Below are 8,990 nucleotides of genomic sequence, written 5' to 3' on the forward strand. Positions count from 1 at the left end.
TGTCGGGTTATAAAATTAATTTGGGAAAATCTGTTACCATGTCTTTTAATATTCCCTGCAATCTGTCTATACAGTCCCCTTTTCAGGTTTTGGAGAGAGGTCTTAGATATCTGGGTATTTTTATCACTCCTGATTTAACTAAATTATTTGAGACCAATTATTCACCATTAATTTAAAAATTTTAAAACGATTTGAAAAAGTGGACTTCTTTGCCGACTTCCCTTCTCGGGAGAGTCAACATTATGAAAATGAATATTCTTCCATGATTAAACAATTTATTTCAGAATCTTCCATGCTATTTGACCCCAGCCTTTTTTAAATTGCTGAACTCACACATATCTCATTATATTTGCAGTAATAAGCATCAGAGAGTTAGATTCTTTAAAATCAGTAAACCAAAAGATTCGGGAGGTATTTCCTTGCCTAACCTACAACTTTACTATTGGTCAGCTCAACTCAGAATGATGACGAATTGGTTCAGGAATAGGCAGAATTCTTTATGGAGTGACCTTGAATCTCTAGCTTGTTACCCTAGAAGACTTGAGTCCCTCCCCTTTATCAACAATATAGATCAAATAAATTATCTTAATGATAATGTAATTGTTACTGGCTTGGAGGGATGTGAGAAAATATTTAAATATTCCTCCGGTTATCTCTGCTCAGTCTCCCTTGGCATTGAATCCTGATTTTCCAACACAGATTAGGAGTATTTGCTTGATGGAGTGGAGTTCCAAGGGTTTGTCAGATTTCTCAGGCCTGATGATTTCTGAATCCCTAAAGTCTTTTCTTCTACTGATTTTTTTCAAATATCTTCAAATTCGTCATTTCATAGAGTCTCTTCTAAGGCAGAACAAATTCTGCTTAAATTGATCAGAATTGGAGGAATCCATAATCTCTCAAAGGGATTATTTCAAAGTTTTATGCTCTATTGTTGTATTGTGATTCTTCAGTTTACGATTCTCTGAAGCCGTTATGGGAACGGGATCTGGGAGTAATATTCAGTTTTGCAGATTGGACTAAGATTTGTAATGGAATTTTTCCTAAATGTACTTCAATTTCTATTCATTAACAAAACATTTTTTTTTTCATAGGATTTATTTCACACCTGTTTGCCTCCATAGAATGTTCCCTAGTTGCACAAATTTTTGTTTCAAATGCAAAACATACAAGGGTACATTTTTCCATTTATTTTGGTCATGTGATCACATCCTGGAGGTTCATTCTGTGATCCACGAGATAACTGGTAAATGGTTCATATCATCCCCTTCATTTTATTTGTTGAACCACACTTCTGAAAACATTTTTGATGCAGACACCAAGTCTCTATTAACAATCCGTTTAACAAAAGTTTCTGGCTAAAAAATGTGTTTTGTTGCGTTGGTGTGAACCCCTGGTTCCCACAGCTGCCATGTGGATATCACAGATATCGGCCTCTTTCCCGTTGGAGAAACTAACTTATGACCTCAATCATAAATCGGACACATTTTGAAGACTGTGGAAGCCTTTGCATTCTTTCTTACAGAAACTCTGATTGCCTGTTTCAGGAAGACTATGGTTTTTTGTTTCTATGCAGGAAGAGATGTATATATACATAACATTTAATTTATTTGTTATACATTTCAGCACTTCTTGTTGGTTTGTCTGTTTGTTCTTTGTTGTTATTATATGTGTTTGTTAAATTTGAAAATCAATAAAAACTAAAAAAAAAACTAAAAAAAAATATTCAAGTGCTTATTCTAAAAATTTTTGTATTAGCATTATAGCTAGCTATAAACAACTAACTTGCTCAGCAAGAGTTTCTTCAAACTGTTGTTCTGCCATGACAGTAGTTGACCTGAGAGAGAAACTGAGTGTAGAATGCAGTTTGCAACAGTTTAGGAACAACGTAGAATGTTAAAGTTGCACTCAGCAGTTTTTTATACATTTTGTCTTGGACTTGTGCACTGACATCTAGTGGCATGGATGCAGCATCATTCAAACAAAATAGTTTTCGGTTACCAATGCCATTGTCGAACTATTCACAGTCAGCCATGATTAATTTTATCCATGAGTGAAAGTGTCCAATAACAGGGCGGTTACTCTGGGTACTGAGCAGCTAGTATTCAGCTGGCCATGTGATTCTAAAATGGGAGCATCCTTGTGGAGACCCTTTCCATGTAGAATAAAACTGCTTTTATAAAGTTACTGATGTGAATGGACTCTTCATCTCATTTAAGTAATCATGATGTTTAATTTCTTAAGGTGTAAAACTTTTTTATGTGGAAAAAAAAATACTGTGCACCTTTAAGCTTGCGTAACTAGAAGCTTTGCTTTTACAAACTTGGGTAAAGTACGTTTATTGCACCAAAACAGTCATGATTTTTTTTTTCAAAACTCTGACTCTTTATTTAACATGCTGTCTTTGCCTCATACCTTTAAGGCCACATCCAAATTAATCTGTTTTTGATTGGAAAGCGAGAACATAGTCATTGTTTTCAAAGGTTTGCTGTAATGAAAACACTGTTTTAGTGTTGATGAGAGGTAAAAACGTAACAAAATTAATGCAATTTCAATCTAAAACATCCTATTGTGGACTTGGCCGAATGTTGTGTTCAAATTCTCTTGTAATTACTGTAATTACAAGATGACAATCCAGAGATTCTGCTCAAAACCATTCATGTCCTTGGACTGAGAAATTATTTATTTCTTTGGCAATGCTCATGAGGCCAAAATGGTTCCTTGTGTGACTTTGTTTTTGATAACAGAAAAATATTTAATAACAATGTTAATTCATTAATTACCTCAAAATGTTCTTGCTAAATGTTTAAGATTAAAGAAAGCGCTCCAGGTAACACTGGCTATAACTTTAACTGTTGAGGCCGTTGCCATATTGGTTCTATTTACATGATGTCATGACTGTCGAGTCAGAGCTTTTATAGAATTCTGATTTTACAACTTGTAATCACTAGTTCGAGAGTTGCGTATGTAACTGCGGTTCTATGAGTTCTGGATGACCGCCAGAAGCAGTGCTTCATGCTGGATATTATCTCTCTTTGCTCATGCTCAGGTTGAGTCTAATCTCAACAAAGTCACCTCGTGACCCAGGATGACATGCCGTCCTCCCATATTTAACCCTGTGAATTCCAGCAGACAGTCCCTATGGAATCTTCTTGCCCAGACTCCGAGTGACAGAGAACTCTGGCGGATATCCAGAACTCATAGAACCTCAGTTACATATGTAACTCTTGTTCTATTTCGTTCTTACTGACTGCCAGAGTCAATGACTCATAACAAGGTCATGAGGAGGCATGCTTACCCCTAAGAGGAAGTTGAAGGCCCCAATAGAACGGCCGTTTTAATAGGCTCCGGGACAGCCACATTAACTCTGTCTGGTGAAAGTATTTGTAGATGACCAATTAGCTGCTGCACAAATGTCACTTAGGGGGATGCCCCTCAGTGCTTCCCAAGACGTGGAGATATCTCTAGTCGAGTGGCATTTTACACCAGTTGACATCGGATGGTTGTTGATCTTATAAGCCTGGGTGATTACCTCCACCCAGTGTGACAACCTCTGCTTTGAAAGAGGCTGACCCTTTTTTGACCCACCATAGCAGAGAAAGAGTTGGTCTGATTGCCGCAAGTTTTCTGTGGCCTTTAGTTAGTCATGAAGGGCTCGCACTGGGCATAATAGTTCGACTTGACTCAAAAGGATGCTGTGTAAGCAACCTTAAAACCAGAATCAGATCCCATGAGGGCACCCGAATGGTCTGAGTGGGCGCAATCGCTAAGGACCTCTAAGAAAATGAGTAATTAAAATTTCACATATACTCTTAGGGTAGAGGCTGCCCTGTTGCTTTCTAGCAGAGACTGCAGAAGATGTAATACAAAGGGTACGGGGCAGCGTTCTGAGACCATTGTTCGTTCCCTACACCAATCAGAGAACAGCTTCCACTGACAAGTGTAGACAATCCTGGTGGAGGGTGCTCTAGAGTTCATGATTGTATTTTACACCTCTTGGTCACAAGCTCTCAATAGTAATTCTGGCTCCTCAGAGGCCAAACACAGAGCTGCAGACGGTCTGGGTCCGGGTGCCAAATCTGCCATTCTAACTGGTGGAGGAGATCTTGCCTCCTGGGAAGACTCCCCCTCGAGGAGCTTGAACAATACAGGAAACCATGGCCTCGCGGGCCAATTTGGTGCCACTAGGAGCAGCCTGTGGTGCCCTTGACGGATCCTGTGAAGAGTCGGCAGGATTAAGAGGGTCATAGGAAAGGCATAAAATAACAGTCCTGTCCAGGCATGCGCTAGTGCATCCTGACCCAGAGGGCTGGACTCCTCTGTCAGAGAGAACCAGAGGGGACATTGGGTCGAGGACGCTGAGGCGAAGATGTCCACCTCCGCTCTGCCAAATCATTGCCATATCATTTCTACTACCTCCAGGTTGAGTCTCCATTCTCCCGGGGGAGGTCTGTGTCGAGACAAAAAATCTTCCATACTCCTGGGAGGGAAGGCCCATGTCAGGAGGTCCTGTGCCACCTTCAGGGATTGACTGGACCTGGTGCTGCCCTGATGGTTGATGTGATAGACCACCGATGTGTTGTCTGTCCTGATAAGGACATGCCTATCATCTAAGACTAGTCCAAAGTACCTCATTGCTAGTAGTACTGCTCGTATAACTCCAAGGTATTTATACTTTCAAAGGCTTGCCTGTGTTTCCAGTGTCCCCTGACCATTCTATGCTGCTAGACTGTCTCCCAGCCAGTAAGTGAAGTATCGGTTTGAATTATTTCCCGGTGAGAGAGAATCACGCCCAGGGCCACACCCTTGGTCAGGAATGATCTCCTCCTCCATGGTTTCAAGGTAAGGAGGCACTGTTCTTTAACTTTGATCAGCCTGTTCCTGTGCCACATGGGGTTCAGATGGAGACCGTTCACCCAAATCTGGAAAGGGCGCAATGCAAGAAGGCCCAATGGTACCACAGCAGCTGCTGCTGCTAGCATACCCATTAGTCTGAGGAAACATCTAAATGGAAGCCTGACTGGTTTCTAAATTTGTTGAAGAGGAGCAAGATACTGTCCACCCGCTGTGGTGATGGTGATGCCTTCATTGATCGTGAGTCCAGAATGGTGCCTATAAAGTTCACAGACTGACTCGGAGTTAGCAGACATTTGCCGAAATTTACCGTGAGGCCCAGCTGGGTAACATGGGGAATCAGCAGGTTGCTTTCTTCTGCTGCCAGCTCTTGAGATGGAGAGCGGAGGAGCCAGTCATCCAGATACGGAAGCACCTGCACCCCCCTGGTTTGCAACGGAGACAGTGCTGCAGCCATACACCTGATAAAGACCCGAGGGGATAGGGAAAGGCTGAATGGGAGGACATGAAACTGATAAATCTGATCCTGGAATGCAAAGCAGAGGAACTGTCTGTGTTGAGGAGCGATTGAGACATGAAAGTACACATCCTTCAGATCTATCGTGGTGAACCACTGCTGCTGCCTGACTGCCTAAAGAACTTCAGTTGTACACAGGATATGAAATGGCAACACCTTGAGGAACTGATTGAGACCACCAAGGTCGAGTATGGGTCGTACACCCCCGTCTTTTTTTGGAATTATGTAGTATATTGAATAAAACCCATTTAGCCGTGCTGACGATTTTACTGGTTCTATAGCACCTTTTTCAAGGAGCACGACTATTTGTTGTGCTAGGGCAATTGAACTGTTGGGGTCTCTGACTGTTGTCATCTTGACCCAATTGAAAGCAGGGGGCTGACATTGGAATTTTTAGCTTGTACCCTTGAGATAGCATTGAGGTGGTTGTTCTCCAGTAACTGAGCTGCTGATGTGAAAAGCATCTGATTGCTGGCCCCAGACATTCAGGCCCTGCGGCCCTGGCCTGACCTAACCTCCCTGGGGGGGTCGCTGGCCAGGTGCTCTACCCCTAAATGTCTGAAATAATTATTGACCCCGTGCCCGAGGGCATTGAATGTATTGGTCTAAGTGCTGTAGCTGGCTCCTGTGAACAGCACCTAAACATGTTAAAGGCTGAGAGCGAATCAAATGCTGCCCCCAGGGGGCTGTCGATATTTAAATTGAGATGATGGAACTCCTCTCAAGTCAGCCAACTGCTGCCTGGTCTGGTTCATTTGAACACTGCATTCTAGTGTTTGATGTGCCGCTGGACCAAACAGTTTGTCTAGTCCTTCAGCAGACCCGTGCCTGGTGTCCTGGGAACCATCATGGGTGAGGTGAGAGTGAAGTTCAGATAAGACCTCCTCCCTTTCCTCCTCACGAAACTGGCCAGAGAGGCGGCCATCGATAGGACATAATCCTCCGAGATGGATGGTTCCATGGTGGGGTTTTCCACTGCAGATGCTAGTGCATAGCCTGGTTACAGAATTAATAACAGATACTTAATCTGAGCAAATTCCAAAGTCAGCGCATCAACTTTCTTTGTTAAGGGGTCCTCCTTAAGTCTCTTGCTAGTGGAGGCACTCATTGCTTCCACCCTCCTGCGCTTATTCGCTGCTTTACGCGGCAGGGGTAATGCTTCCGTCAAGAGTCCTTCTACTGAAGCTTACCTGGAAGCCCTGTGCTCCCCAGACATGGTGCTACAGTTCATGCAGGCCTCTTCTGTGAGGCCCTGTTTTAGGTGCTCTAAGCCTAAACAGGAAGGACAGCAGTCATATCCATCATCCTTCTTGAGAGTAGCCGGCCTATCACTGTGACTTCTTGAACAAGCCCGAATTCAGGCTGTCGTATACAAATATATAATCTAAATAGCTAATGTAGTAATAGTATGAACGAATGATATATAATATGCTACTTACTCAGCTGTTTGTTAAGTCACACAATCTTAACAAACATAGACTTCTACACAGAGCGCAAACACTCTACATCAGTATTGTACAGCTGAATGATCAGGTATGCTAGCAAACTGGCTATTAGCAAACACTGTATGGCTGTTTCACGGAACGAAAACACTCTCACTAGACACTGCAATACTATTCCGGAAGAATGAGAATGAATTCCGAATATATATATATATATATATATATATATATATATATATATAAGCCACACTCACCAGCCATTGTTTCCCATATACCATCTGAATACACACAGATGAAGGTAGCCCGGTTACTCACTTGGTTTCCCAGCTGTATCAGATCACTAACCATAGGCAAGTTGTTTCCAATGAATTCAGCTTGCTATCCGTCGCAGCCTCTGGAGGATGCGTTTACCGCGTGACAATCAAAATGTTTTTTTTATTATTTTTTTTTTTTATCGACCTGCAATCCTTGCACGTATGCGAGAAGATTATAGGGACAGTTTGCTGGAAGTCACAGGGTTAAATAGGGGAGGAACCTGTGTCATCCTGGGTCACAAGGTGACTGTTGATATTGGACTTGACCTGAGCATGAGCGAAGAGAGATAATGTCCAGTGTGAAGCACTACCTCTGGCGGTCAGTAAGAACGAAATAGAACTACAAAGACATGAGCAGTTGTTACAAGTCGGAATCTCATAATTACGGTAATTCCGACATGACGTGAATGCACCTACAATGCGAATGACCTCTGTTATGATTAGCTCACCTCTGTATACCTACATAGTTCACACTGTTGTTCAAAAGGGTGTAAATGTAGGTGTTCTGATATTATATGTGCTCATGGTTGTGACATCATAATCGTTACAATTTTCGATCGAGACATTTTTGCAGCTTATTTTCCATAAATGAGACTGGGACAGGAGCTTTATATTGTGGATATTAGAGTATGTCAACATAGTACATCAAAAGAGCAAGAAAAAGCCTCTTTTCCATTATACGAGAAAGGTGCCGGGTGTCACAATATGGGTTAGAGAGGCGAGGACTCTGCAGGGTAAGGACGAGTTTTAATAATAATCACAAAATATTTGGTGGCTGGGCTGGAGAAGGGGAGCCTTGAAGTCCGGGCTCCAAACAGGACTCTCCAGGAACACCGACAGACCAACCAACATGACTGGAACATCCACACATACCTATTACAATCGACAATGAACTGGCACAGAACAGAAACCACAAGGAGATAAAATAGGGAAGGAAATCAGGAGGGTAACGGGGGAAGGCAGGTGTGGCAAATAAACTAATAACAAGTTTACAAGGAGGCGGGACCAAGATGTGAGACGGTAGAGCACATGGCAGACGATCCTGACAGAAGCCGTGTGCTCACACTAAACACAAATGACAAGACAGAAGAGCACATGTCGAACGAACACAATCATAAGCCATGTGCTCAACACAAATGTCAGGATCCCATCACCAATTTATAAACATGACTGACCGAAGTGACAGGATCCTGACACAAACAAAGACAGACAGAGCACATGGCCAGGAAATAACACTGAGCCATGTACTCAACACAAACACAGAACATGGATGTCAGGATCCCACACCAACCAATAAACATGACTGACCAAGGTGACAAGATCCTGACATTGGGATTCTGTAAAATATACCACAATAATTACCATGCATGTTTGTTATTATGGACACTTCAAAATACAGAGAAAAAATTCTAGATAAGCCATTAGCCAAATTGTTTTGATATTTCTGAATTTACTGTAGCTTCAGTCCACGATTCAAGATTCACAACCAGGGACCAAAATTAACAATCACCATGCACCAAAGTAATTATTTGCTTTGGCAAGTAAATAAAACAGAGTAATTCACTAGTGACTGGTAACTTTTTAGGAATTGTAAGAGTGATAGCCCTAACTGATGTGCAGCAAGTGATATGAGCAATCCAAAAGAAAGACATTCAAACCGTTTAATAAAGAAAACATCTGTTGCGAGTTGCGCACCTTCTAATCTTACCTCAATGGAAAATGTATCATGCGTAAAGTTTTTCTCCAGCAATTATCACAAAATGAAAATTATTCAGCAAATATAACAGGATGAAAATTTGATACCGACAAATGCCTACATGTGACCGCTTTAGGGTTTCTTTGGACAGTGAAGATGGATTCTCACAC

The 8,990-nt window shown here is 42.0% G+C and overlaps 1 protein-coding gene across 1 annotated transcript in view; it reads left to right on the forward strand.

Moving 5' to 3' along the window:
* pigg (phosphatidylinositol glycan anchor biosynthesis class G) overlaps positions 1–8,990 on the forward strand; it is a 239,435-nt gene that overhangs the window by 32,805 nt on the left and 197,640 nt on the right. The gene's annotated exons all lie outside the window — the stretch shown is intronic.

This window comes from Myxocyprinus asiaticus, chromosome 27, assembly GCF_019703515.2.
Source record: "Myxocyprinus asiaticus isolate MX2 ecotype Aquarium Trade chromosome 27, UBuf_Myxa_2, whole genome shotgun sequence".
Lineage (NCBI taxonomy): Eukaryota > Metazoa > Chordata > Actinopteri > Cypriniformes > Catostomidae > Myxocyprinus > Myxocyprinus asiaticus.